Here is a 12,870-nt window from a genome sequence, read left to right on the forward strand (position 1 = left end):
TTTAAAACTGAGCATCACCTTTCCTTTCCAGTGAAACAAAAAGAAAATTTAAAAATGAACAGGAACAAAATTATAATAGAGAAATGTTGATTCTGAATAAGAGCCTGCAGATTTTCTAATTCTCCCATAGAGTAGCAAGGTTCAAGTCATCAAAAAGAGAGAATTTTATTTTATTTTATTTTATTTTTAAAGATTTTATTTAGTCATTTTTAGAGAGAGGGGAAGGGAGGAAGAAAGAGATAGAAAAACATTAATGTGTGGTTGCCTACCACGGGGTGCCCACTAGGGACCTACCCCGCCACCCAGGCATGTGCCCTGACTGGGAATTGAACTAGCGACCCTTTGGTTCGCAGCTTGCGCTCAATCCACTGAGCCACATCAGCCAGGGTGAAAATTTTATTTTAAAAGTGTCATTTTAAATTACAAGGATGTCCATTAAACATCACAATTAAACTCGCCAAAGGGGAAGCCCTGTTGTCAAAATGCCTACTTAATCCACCCAAACAATTCAAGCCCACCCTTTGCCAACCTTCTATAACCCTCTTTTTTTAAAGTTTTTTTCCTTTGTTTAAACAAGAGAAAGTAGGCAGATACATGTTGATAAGTGCTAACTGTCCATATTTACATAAAGACACAGTGTAATCTCTGAGCCCAATATACAGAGAAAGGAGGGAAAACGCTAAAATTCTATGTATTGCTACATGGGGCCCAGCACCCTCCAGCTTCCAGGAGAGCTATGGGAAGCCAAAGGTTTTTCTTTTTTCCCACAGAGCATGGTGGTGTTGATTCCATAAATGTGCCTCCCTCCACCAAATAAGGTGAGAACCACAGCGTGAAGGAGAGAAAAGAGGCCTCGGAAACAGAGATACTGAGCACAAGAGGGGGAAAAAAGGACTGCAACTTCTTCCCAGGGAATGGAGAAAATGAAAAAAGAAGGTTGGAATCCATCAGTGTTCTAGTAGTCATCTTCTCCTTCATCTTCCTCCCCTTTCTCCCTCTCATCGTCATCTTCATCTTCTTCACCTTCATCCTCACCCCCTTCTTCATCCGTATCTTCCAACCCTTCCTCAACGTCATCATCTTCTTCTTCTCCTCCCCCTTCTTTAGTCCATATCAGGGACCAAGTAATACTATCATGAATTTGGCCAAATATCGTCTCTGACGACTTCTCCTGACTCATCTGCACCCGCATCGGAATGACCAGTAAACCAGGTAGGGAAGCTCTCTGGTTGCCCACACTGCCTGGCTTTCGTCTGCGTTGGGCTTGAACACTTCATCAAATCCTTTACAGATGTCCATTTGATTTCAGTGGATTTGGAAGATGGATCACCCCTATCATTCAGACGAAATTCTTTGGCGAGAACTCTATTTTTGAAGAAAAGATTTGCATCAAAATACAAATCTATTCTGCAACCTGATTGAATATCTTCAAATTCTGTCATTGCACTCCTGTCAAATCATGCAGCAGCATCTCTCCATCCCCTTTCCCTACGTGCAGACAGTTGGCAAATATCGTTACCAAAAAAAGTGGGGGTTTTGGGGATCACTTCTGACCTCTTCTGAAAAAAAAAATGGTTGGCAGAGTTTGTCGTATTTCTGTTCTACTTTCAGAGTCTCCTCACTGGCTTGTTCATTAAGTCTATTTCATTTTGCACTGCCTCCGTATGTTCCACGGCTTCTTGCTGTTCGTTTTCCTCCTTTGGCAGGTCCTGAAAGGTTGACTTCTTCTCCGGCTCGGGGGCAGGAGGCCTCGGCTTCTTCCTCTGGTGTGGGAGCAAAGACTGGAGTTTGGGGGCCATGCTGCGAGGCAAGGCAGAGAATCAGGCTGAAGGGAAGCTGCACGGCTGGAAGGAGCTCTGAGAAATCTCAAACTGTTCTCCTGCAGCTCCTGTACCTGGAATTGCAGAGAATCAGGGCCTTGCTCTGGGCGGGGCATTGACTTAAGAGTGCTGTTGTTGTTTTGATCTTCTCTCCAGACCTCTAAAACTTTCTCCGTATCAGCACTAAGGCTGTTTTCTGTGTGTTCACTGGAGTAGCACTTTTCATTTCCTTCAAAACCATTTCCTTGGCATTCACCACCTGGCTAACTGTTTGGCACAAGAGGCTTAGCTTGTAACCTGTCTCAGCTTTCAACACGTCCTCCTCACTAAGGTTAATCATTTCTAGTTTGGGGTTTAAAGTGAGAGACATGCGAGTCTCCCTTTCACTTGAACACTCACAGGCCACTGGAAGGTTATTAATTAGCCTAATTTCAGTGTTGTTGTGTTTCAGGGAATAGGGAGGCCTGGGGAGAGAGAGCGGCCAGCGCATGCATCTTCATCAATTAAGTTTGCCATCTTCTTTGGTGTGATTCATGGTGCCCCCACCCCCGAACAATTACAATAGGTACTCAAGCTCCCTGATGACAGATCACCATAAAAAAATATTATGATAAAAAGTTTAAAGCGCTGTGAGAATTATCAAACCTGACAGAGACACAAAGTGAGCAAATGCTGCTTGACAAATGGCACTGGTAGATTTGCTCGATGCATAAAGCTTTTAGGTATAACTCTTTAAAACTTAATTAGAGTAGCCCTGGCTGGTGTAGCTCAGTGGATTGAGCACAGGCCTGCGGACGAAAAGATCCCGGTTCGATTCCCCGTCAGGGCACATGCCTGGGCTGCAGGCCAGTTCCCAGCTGGGGGCCAGTTCCCAGCAGGGGATGCATGAGAAGCAACCATACATTGATATTTCTCTCCCTCTCTCCTTCCCTTCCCAAGATAAATAAATAAATAAAAATTTTTTTTAAAAAACCTTAATTAGAGTAGGCCTTCTGTATCCATGAGGGATTGGTTCCAGGATCCCCACAGGCACCCAAAGCCACAAATGGTCAAGTCCCTCGTGTGAAATGGCATAGACAGACACACACAGTCAGCCCTCCACACCTGTGGTGTCTCGAGAGCCGACAGAAAATACTATGGATTCAAAACCCACATCTATGGAGGACGGATGGTATTTATTGAGAAAAATCAGTACAGAAATAGGCCCATGTAGTTCAAGCTTGTGTTTTTCAAGGGTCAATTGGATTGGCAATATACAACACGTCTGGCGAATCTCAAAAGCATTATGTTGTGTAAAAGAGGCCAACCCTCAAAGGTTACACCCTGTATCATTCAATTACACGACATTCTCCAAAGGATGACACCACAGGGCTGGAGAAGAGAGCAAGGGTTGTCAGGTGCTAGGAAAGGGGACAGTGTGTCTCAACTGTGCTTGTGTAAAAATTCACCCCAAAGAAGCCAATGTTACCCTCTAATCATTTTAAAAATAGAATTTTACAGGGCAAAAAAAAATCCCTCAATTTTTAAAAATAATATTACTTTTTAAAATAAAAGAAAAACAGTGAGGTCTCATTTTTATACCCATCAGATTGGCAAAGGTTGAAACCCTTGACAATAGCCTTTATCAAGGCAAGAGGTTGGGGGACCTTGACTACTGGTGAGGACTAAGTTGGTAAATCACTTAAAACTATAATTTACCTATTACAATATTAAATACGTCTACCTAATCACTACAATTATTGTGGAGAAAAGCACTTACACGCATGCCCAAAGAGGCTTATATAGGGATCTTCATTCTGGCGTGGTAATCAGAAAAATCTGAGAACAACCTAAAGGGTGCTGGTAGGGAGTGGTTAAGAATATGTATCTGCATTCTGGAATACAATACCAACTTCACAAGAGTGAGGCAACTCTATTCGTGGCAGCATGGACTGAGCTCCGAACATTCTCCAAAAGGGAGAAAGAGGCCAGTGGTCATGTGAGAGGTCTGCCACCCCCCGAAGGAGCAGGTGGACCCAGGCCCTGGGGAAGTCCCCGTGGATTGGAGGAATCAGGCCAGGGCTTGGGAAGTCAGAAGATAGGATCTGCTTCATGTCTGCAGTGAGCAGGGAGCCCCCACTTCTCCCCCCACCCCAGAAACCCTGGTGAGAAGCTACGAAAGGGCCCCAGAGAAGCAAGGGAAGATCCGGTAGGAAAATAGATCAGGCAGTCAGCTCCTGGGCTTGCTCGGGTCCTAGCTTCCCTGCTTTCGTTCCCTGGCTCACTTGCACCTTCAGAACAACGTTCAGATGCTGTCAACCCCATCAGGAGGCTGCTGCCTCCCTGTCCAGCATCCTCCCGTGGCTCGCCTGTTACGTTCCAGCCTAACAAATGACAGTGCACAGAGCAGAGCGCCCGCCAACATCCCTTTGCTTCCACTGGTATGTTTTCTCTGCCTGGAATTCTCTTTCAGGAATGAGCACAAGAGCTTCTTTCTTGGGAAAACCTTCCCTGAGTCTCTGACCACCTCAGTCCCCCTCTTCTGCGCACCTCGAGCATCCTACAGGTACGTCCTTGCCAGTTGGCTCTGCCATCAGCTTGTGTGTCCCTTTCCCCTGGCCACTATGTCATGCTCATCTCTGAGCTCCTGGTAGTACCACAACACCTGCCAGGTGGTAGGTACAGGAAAGTGCATGCTTCTTGAAACAAATTCTTGAATTGTTTATTGCATCATTTCAAATACCAGTAAAATCAGACCCAAGCTGAGAAGTCTCCTCCTGGAGGTGGTGATTTATTTCTATCGTTCCGTGACAGGGGAAATGGACCAAGCCAACATGGGCTAATAAGTCAGCCATCCAGGGGGAAGAAATTCCCCGAATCACAGCACTTGCTGATATGGTGTCAGTAGTCCCAGCATGATCGATTTCAAGCTACCAACATGTCACGGGGAAGGGAGCTGGAAAGTCATGCACAAAGTCAGCTCTCCCAAGCTGATGTGAGCTGGTCTAGAACACGGCAGATCCTCGGATCGGCTTGGCCCCTGGGCATTAAGGACCGTGGCTAGCTGGGGCTCCGAGCAGCCCTGTGGGCTGAGGCAGATGTGCCCTGGCTCAGGCCGCTGAATTCCTGCCTGCCCATCCCTGACTGTCCACTCCTCGAAGGCTTCCTCAAACAGGCACTGCCCAGAGCAGCTGGGTCCCCGTCAACATGAATGAACTGAAGGTGGACTCCAATTGCCCGTTTCAAGTTCCCACATCCACTCACACTTTACAATTGTTCTCATATTAGACTCCGCTCGTTTCTTTTCTATTTATCCCCAGTTGCTCAACTGGATTATAAGCTCAGTCAAAAGAAAGACCATTTCATGTATTTCTCTGGGATCTTTTTCTCACCTGGCACAACACTGAGCAGAGAGCAAGTGCTTAAGGTATAATTAGCACCAGGCTGAAACACCCATTTGGAGATTAAACCGCAAGGACTCAGCAACCACATCTGGGGTGTCTGTATGCAGACGCCTCGTTTGCTTGCAGGCTCTCTGAGCCCTGGCTCGTGTTTTGCCTTCTGCCTCTGGCTCTTTTCCCATCTGTCACTCAACATGGGACCGCCACTCACCGGCCCCACCTGCTTCACTGCCTCTTAGTTGGTAAATACTTTCTAGTTCCCACTCACCGCTTCTTCAGGGCCAATGCCCGCCCCCCACCCCACCACGCTTTGTCCCTCACTGCCAAGTGTGACATCTTATGAAGAAAAGATGATGGAGGAATAAACAGTACAGCTGGCTGTCCCTCTAGACCTCACCAGACTTGCTACTCGTGGTAACAGCCGCCCACGATGCCTTCCCCTTGCCATTGCCTCATCCCCAGAAGCCTTACCAATCCTCCCAGGCCCATATCCAAGGCCACTGTATTTAGCAGCTTTCAACATATATTTATTGAGTACCTATATGCTTAATAATGACTTCCTAGTTTAAAACCTGCATTTTGCAGTTCTTTCCACTTAGTGAGACAGATCCCTTTTCCAAATCTCTGGAACACCTGTGGTCCACTCCTCCCGTTGCATTCATCAGAGTTTACCCGGGCTGATCTATTTGTGTCTTTGCCTTTGCCACCACCCCCATTAGATGGTAAGCTCTTGACAGTGACCTTTATACGTGACTCTCTTTGTATCTCCGGCATCCCTTGAAGGCAGGGTATTGTGGCTCTCAAGGCTCAGTGGGTATTTCTGATTCGATTCAATTTACTAAATTAAACTGCTAGATAATGAATGGATGAATGAAACTATTAATACACAGTTCTCCGAATTTCCCCTCAGTGCCCAGTCCATGGCTCTTCACAGAGCAGACCCTCAGTCAATGCTGTTGACAGACTTTTTGATGTGTTTGCAAACGGAGAGGGAAGATTCCTGGTGAGTCAGAGGGTTTTATTTGCTCAGTATGTTTTGGCTTCAAACCCTGAAACAGTCATAGCCCCCGAGGTTGCAAAACCAGAGCTATAATCACCCTCCGTCTAGAGCCAGGTCGCCACCAGGAGGGGCCTAGAGAATAAAGTGCTTCTGAACAGCTCCGTGGGAGGTGTGTCTGAAGGCAGAAAATTCCTAAGGCTTTCCCGGACTCTCTCCAGGGTGGGCTCTAATATTAACCTCCTTCTAGAGGCCAAGCTTCTGCCTGGCCTTGCCTGTCTGAAACGATTTTCTCTTAGGCTCATGGCATGGCTTTGGAGACCACAACTACTTCCTAGAAGCCAAGTGATTGCATCTGAAAAGTAAGAGATGCCCTGGTGGTTTGTGGGTGTTGAAGGCGTTTCCTTTGACATGAAGTTTGGGGAAGGACCACAGTCCACAGCAGTCCCAAGAGAAAGGAAGCAAAGCCTGGCTTGGGGTGTCCAGAGGGCACTTCCCAGCCCCAACCCTTCTGGTAGTGAGACCCACCCTGGAGCACCTGCCTGCTGGGGCGTTGGGGGAGCGAATGCCCGGAGACTTGTGGGCAGCCAGCTCCGGGGTGTTGCTGGTTTTCAGAGAGAGCGTCAAGGAACTCGGGGCGACTCAGCCTGCCAAGGTGTGAGCACGCGGCACCGTGGAGGGGCTGAGTGACCTCGGAGGGGCCAGGGCAGGATGCAGTGAGAGACAGAGAATGGCAGATGTGCAACCAAAAATGGAATCTAGTCTGTAGACATTTCCTGCCGGAAGAATTTAAGCATGTCCTACCATCCAGCCTGTGGCCAGGGAAAGGGGGTCTTTTCAGCTCCACTGGCAGAAGAGCCCCCAGCTGGTACCCTTGGGGGCTGATGCCCCCAAGAGCAAAAGAGCCACAAGCCTTCAAAACTGCCGAAACAAGTGCATGTCTATAATATCAGTGTGATCTCAAGGGCTCTGGGCAAATCTCCTTGTTTAAAAAGAAATTCATTTCCCCACAAGCCAGATAACACCTGAAATTCCATCATGGCTTGGCCCGAGGTGTAAATGTCTATAAAGTAAAAGCACAATGCATCATTGGGGGAGCACTTCAATTCTATCAGCCACTTAGACCTTATGTCTAAAAACTTCTGGATCCTTCCCTGCAGGCAGCTGTCCTGAGGAGTGGGGATGGAGGCAGTGACATCGGACACGGTGACAGAGGTGGGGAGCTGTGGCTAACTGAGGAAGGCCCAGGCCAGGAGGTGCAGAGAAAAGGCATCGCGTGCACCGGAGCTTCTAAACAAACTGCCCCTGGCATAGTCTTGCCTGGGACGAGGCCTGTAGATCACTGTCAAATTCGGCCTCTCAATCAAAGACCTCAGGCACTGGGTTCTCCTAACCAAGGCCGCTCCAGGGGCACGGACCTGCATCGTGTCACGAACCCCCACACTCAGACAGGCCCCCCACTCTGTTTAATACTCCGCTGTGACCATCTTGGGCTTCTTAAACCTTTTAAACCAGGGGCCCCACACATTGTACAGCTGGTCCCACTCTTAACCATGACCCAGCAAACCACAAAAGCCCTCCGAAGGGAGGGCAGCCGAACTTGGCAATTCTCTCTTCATCACACATATATTTCCTCTGGTCTGTTTTTACACACTAGGGGATATCTGAAGAAATGTCCTTAATTCCGAGCACTTTAATTCACCTCCACCAGCTAAGCCTCTTTGGAGGTGACTTGGGCGTCATGTGATCCATCCTATTATTAGCACATGCCAGGCCATCCCCCACCCCCAGACTCCTGCATCCCTTGCCCTTATATATCTATCTCTCTCTCTCAGCAGAAAAGTGGCACATGACCTCCTAGCCTCAAGAATACCTGGCACAGGTCCCTGTTTCTCAGCCGCATCTATTGTTCTCATCCAGAGTGACACCGGCTTCTAAGAGTCTCGCTGACATTTCTGACTCTTAGTGGAGAATGCCATTAGTCAACTGGCGGCCTCTGTTTTGGAAAAATGAAATAGCTCATGTCAAGGCAAACCCAGTAAATAATCCTTCAGCCATCCAGGATTATTGTGGGAGCAGCAAAGGCAGGGTTTTGTCTTCTCATTATTTGAAATGCGTGTAGTCTGCGGCTGGATCCCTCCACACCCAGGCTAGGCTGACCAGACATAGAAAGAAGCAATCAAAAACTCTTTAAAAATGTGGGGTCCACACCAGAGTATTAAGAGTGCAAGTGGGCTGTTCGACACGTGTGCCGTGGAGAATGAGTTCACTGACAGGAGGCCCATGAAACAGTTCTTCAGAAGAAAAGGAGCTATAACTTCCCCTGTGGCATAAAACTATAGAAACAGACTTTTGCTGGCCAGTTCTTGGTAAGTGGGGCCTTCCTAAGGAGAGGGAGTAAGGGGACTGCAGGTAAGTATGCTTTTTGGAACCAGGCTGACCAGGTTCCAATTTCTTTTTCAGTTTTTTAGAATTTATTTTTCAATTATGGTCGACATAAAAATATTAGTTTCAAATATACAACATAGTGATCAGACATTAATATGCCCTGATCAATCGAGTAGACTGGGTTTCAGTCTTGACACTTTCCCTTAGTAAGCATTGACCTTGGACAAGTTACTCAACCACCTTGTGCCTCTATTTCTTTATCTGAAAACGAATAATTTATAAGTTCCTCGGGGTTATTGGGGCATAAATGAATTGGTATTTGGTGGATTAAAGATGGCTATGAATTCTTCGGCATTCTTCCTGGGAAGAGGGGAGGTATTCTTCCTCCTCCTGACTCTCAGCTGGTCTGTCGTGACCTTGGCTGATGGAGCAGAAAAGAAATGCAATGTGCCAGTTCTCAGTCTACCCTTTAAAAGAACCGGCAGTGACCATAGTCATCTCTGGCTGATCACTGCTTTGGAGAAGCCCCATGGAGAGGTAGGAGGGCTAAAGGAGAGGAAGAAGGCTGCAGACAAACCAGCCTTCCAGCCACTCCAACAAGGCACCGGGCTGACGAGTGAAGCCACTTTGGGACCCGAAGACCAGCTCAACCACCAGCTGAATGGATCCCAGCTGATAACAAGCTGAAGCGGAAGAATCGTCCAGCAGAGCCTTGCCCCAGTTTCTGATCCATAAAATGGTCAGATACAGGAGAACCTGACTGTTTCAATGTTCTAAGTTCTGAAGAAGTTTGTTAAGCAGCCACACAGAAATGCAATGATCTATGTAGCCCTGCAAAGGACAGCCTGTCCATAAAAGCAGGACAGCAACAGCCACACAGCAGGCCTTCAATTAGCATTAGCTCTTCCAAATTCCTCAGGGACATACTCGTGTGGGTGATATTGGATGGATCAAATTTTCTGCGTATTTTAAAACCCTGGAACCTCTATCTAAAAATACACACCCCTGAGCCCCTCGTAGTTAACCAAATGTATATTACTTTTCCCTCTACTACTCCTGTTCATTCAGTCCCCTTTTCCATTTCCTAGCCCCGTTCGATTTTCAAATGTTTTTCCCTGGCCACCCCTTTTCCTATTCTATATCAGTGCTTCTCAAACCTCAGTGCATGCATGGGTCACCTGGCATTTTGTAAAAAGGCAGATTCTGATTCAGTAGGTCTGGGACAGACCTGAAATTTTGCATTTTTAACAAGGCCCCTGGTGATGTTGTTGCCTCTGCTTTAAGTAGCAAAACTTAAGTCTCAGTTCATGTGTTACTTTCTCCAGAAAGGCTTAACTCCCACTTTCTCACCCCAAGGCTAGGTAAGGTGTTGCTGAAAAATCTTTTGCTACCCAGCTGAAGACCAACTTTTAAATTCTTCAGTGCTGGTAAAGCTCTAGTCTTATGTCAAGCTCTCCCCCACCCCCATGTAATAAAATCTAAATGCCATTTTTAGTGTTGCCCTTCTCTTTACTGTGATTCTTTTCACAGCTGCTCCAGGGACTCAGTTAGGAAATATTAGATGTCTGCTAGAGTGAAGTAGGTACTTCAGACAGTTTTTACTTGTTTGAAAAGGTGCATGTGGCAGAAACAGGCCTTCTTCTGTTCCTAGGTGTCAGCCTGTGGATACTGTCGATGTCCGGAGCTACTGCAGCCACCCTGTGATCATGAGGGGATCTATGTGATTTACTGAGTGAGACGGCAAACTGAGAAGATGAAAAGAACCTAGGTGTGTGTCCAGCCACTAAATTAACCATGTCTGGACTTTCCTGTGTTAGTACTTCTTTTTATGGGAGACAATGCATCTTTTTAGTGCTTAAGCCATTTTAAGCCAAGCTTTCTGTTATGAGTAGCCAGGAGCATCTTATTATAGATCCACATGCCCCATTCCTCCCCTGTCTATAAGCCACATATATACTCAGGTTTCTCTTCAGAATGCACAAATCTTTTGCCTTTTTATAAGCCACATATATCTCTATCACTGCACTCTCCACATTATTCCGTGATTACACTCGTGCCCTCTCTAGACAGATATCTCTCGAAGTTATTCTTTGCATATCCAGCACCTGGTTTAGAGTCAATGGTATATATTTGTATGAACTAAAGTGAACTCACTCGAGGGTTTCCAATTCAAGGAAACTTAACTTTCAGCCACCCCAGGTTCTCTCCCCCACCAAGGCTTGACCTCGAAGAACTGCCTCTTGACATTTTCACTCCTTAGCCTCACCTTTCACTAACATCGGCAGTCCCAGAACACGATCGCACTTCGATAGTAACCTGCCTGAAATATCATTGAGAGGGGTGCACAATGGCCACATGACTCACACTAAGACTGAAAATAATTTAAAAAATCATTCTAATGATTAGAGCAGTGCTAGCATTAGCTGAGCGCACCATATCCCAAACACGCCTCTGTATGTATAATCCCCAATGAGCAGAGACAAACACCTCCCTACAGGTCTCGGGGCTGGTAAATGATGGAGTCCAGATTTGAACCCAGGTGGCTGACCGCTGAGCGTGGGCGCTTCCCATTTTGCCCACCCCCCAATCCCTTTGTGAGTACTGCGTACTTGCCCACGTGCCTCTGTGCACATGACCTCCTTGTGTTCTCAGGGGAGCTGAGGGCCTGATCAACCACATTGTTTTGATATTACAGGGGTGGGCAACAGGAGGTTTCAAGTTGTCTCTATGGAGAAAGACATGCAGGTTATGATTATAACGATACAAGAGTAAGCTCTGGGTTTCGTGTGCTCATAGCCGTAAACCTACCCTGGCCCATCTTTGTGTGCATGCTGCTAACTAAATATAAGGGACACGGGGGTCCCGATAGAGCTTTCCCCTTCCCCATCTTCCAGTTCATTATTGTAAAAATCTCTTTCAAATAAGGAACCACTTCTGAGAAGGGAAAAATAACCTACATGTGACTGAATTGGGGAACTCTTTTCAGTGCTGAAGGGAAAAAAAATATTAAGTTGGCCCAGTTTTTCATAGTGGCATGTTGATGGAATGCCATGAATGAATTGTGGAATGAATGAATGAAATATTTCAAAGTGGAAAAATAAATCACGAGGGGGAACTAATTCCCCCAAAGAAACAGGGCTGCCGACAGCAATTTCCTAATTTCCAGCCCCTCTCACATTTGTTATTCTGAGGAGACCCCTCTGTCAAAGCCTCTTTGATGCAGGCATGAAGCTGGAGCGGGAAGAAGAATCTCATTCTTCAGAGCCTGTCTCTGCTCCCATCCCAGGCTCAAGGGCCGGGGAATGTCTTTGTTCCCGTGAACCAAGCGGTCAGCACTCGTCACTGGCCACTCAGCGGGGCCCTTAGAAGTGAACACAGAGCAGGTACCACCCGAAGCAGCAGGTAAGGGCGTCAGGAGGACACGCTTTCATCTCTCACGAGAACACGTGAGTTCTCCTACTCAAGGCTCCCCTGAAAACCAAAACCCTTCTCTCATGGATTATCTAAAACATAATATTTGTATTTTCTTAACTCTCTCATAATAAGCTTCCAATATTTAACTATTCGATCAAGTGTTGAATGGCTGGGTACCCAACAGGACAGCAAACAGTGGCAGCACAATGCTAAGCACAGGGAAGGCACTTGATGTATTGTTTTTAACTAAATAGAATGAGGCCAGGTTGACAGTTTTCCTTCCATCGCCATGTCCAGGTCAATTCTCACCCTGGCCCCTCCTACCCTCCGGTGTGAGTTGCATACCTCTGATTGGCACAGACCCAGTTTGCTTTTGTAAGGCCCTGGGGGGGTGCCTGGCAGTGGGACCCAACAGAATGTGGTTGCTGTTCCCATCCAACGGGGTGACCCCCCCCCCCCCGTCACAGAAGGACAACGGGACCAGGCAGCCACCCTGGGGTGATCTCACGTGACACAACCCTGGGTGATCCCCCAGACACGGGGCAAACATTGCAGTAGCTGCTTGTCGTTTTGCATGGGAGGGGCCAGGCAGAGAAAAAACATAGAGTGATCACCATAACAGCCAAGGGCTTAGTCCATTGGGCTGCTCAACAAAATACCACACGCAGCGGCTTGTAAACAGAAATGCATTTCTCCCAGTTCTGGAGGCCAGAAGCCCAAGGTCAGTTGGCCAGCACAGTCAGGTTCTGGTGAATGCCAACCCCGGGTTACAGACAGCCTGACTTCTCATTGTGCCCTCACACAATGCAGGGAGCAAGGGAGCTCTCTGCAGGGTGGCTGTGAGGGCACTAATCCCATTCATGAGGGTACC

The 12,870-nt window shown here is 47.2% G+C and overlaps 1 pseudogene; it reads right to left on the minus strand.

Moving 5' to 3' along the window:
* Positions 1–908: 908 nt before the first annotated feature.
* On the minus strand, positions 909–1,799 carry LOC118979166 (protein SET-like; annotated as a pseudogene).
* Between the last annotated feature and the right edge of the window lie 11,071 nt (positions 1,800–12,870).

This window comes from Sturnira hondurensis, unplaced genomic scaffold (assembly GCF_014824575.4).
Source record: "Sturnira hondurensis isolate 20B ecotype Veracruz unplaced genomic scaffold, ASM1482457v3 Scaffold0022215, whole genome shotgun sequence".
Taxonomy (NCBI): Eukaryota; Metazoa; Chordata; class Mammalia; order Chiroptera; family Phyllostomidae; genus Sturnira; species Sturnira hondurensis.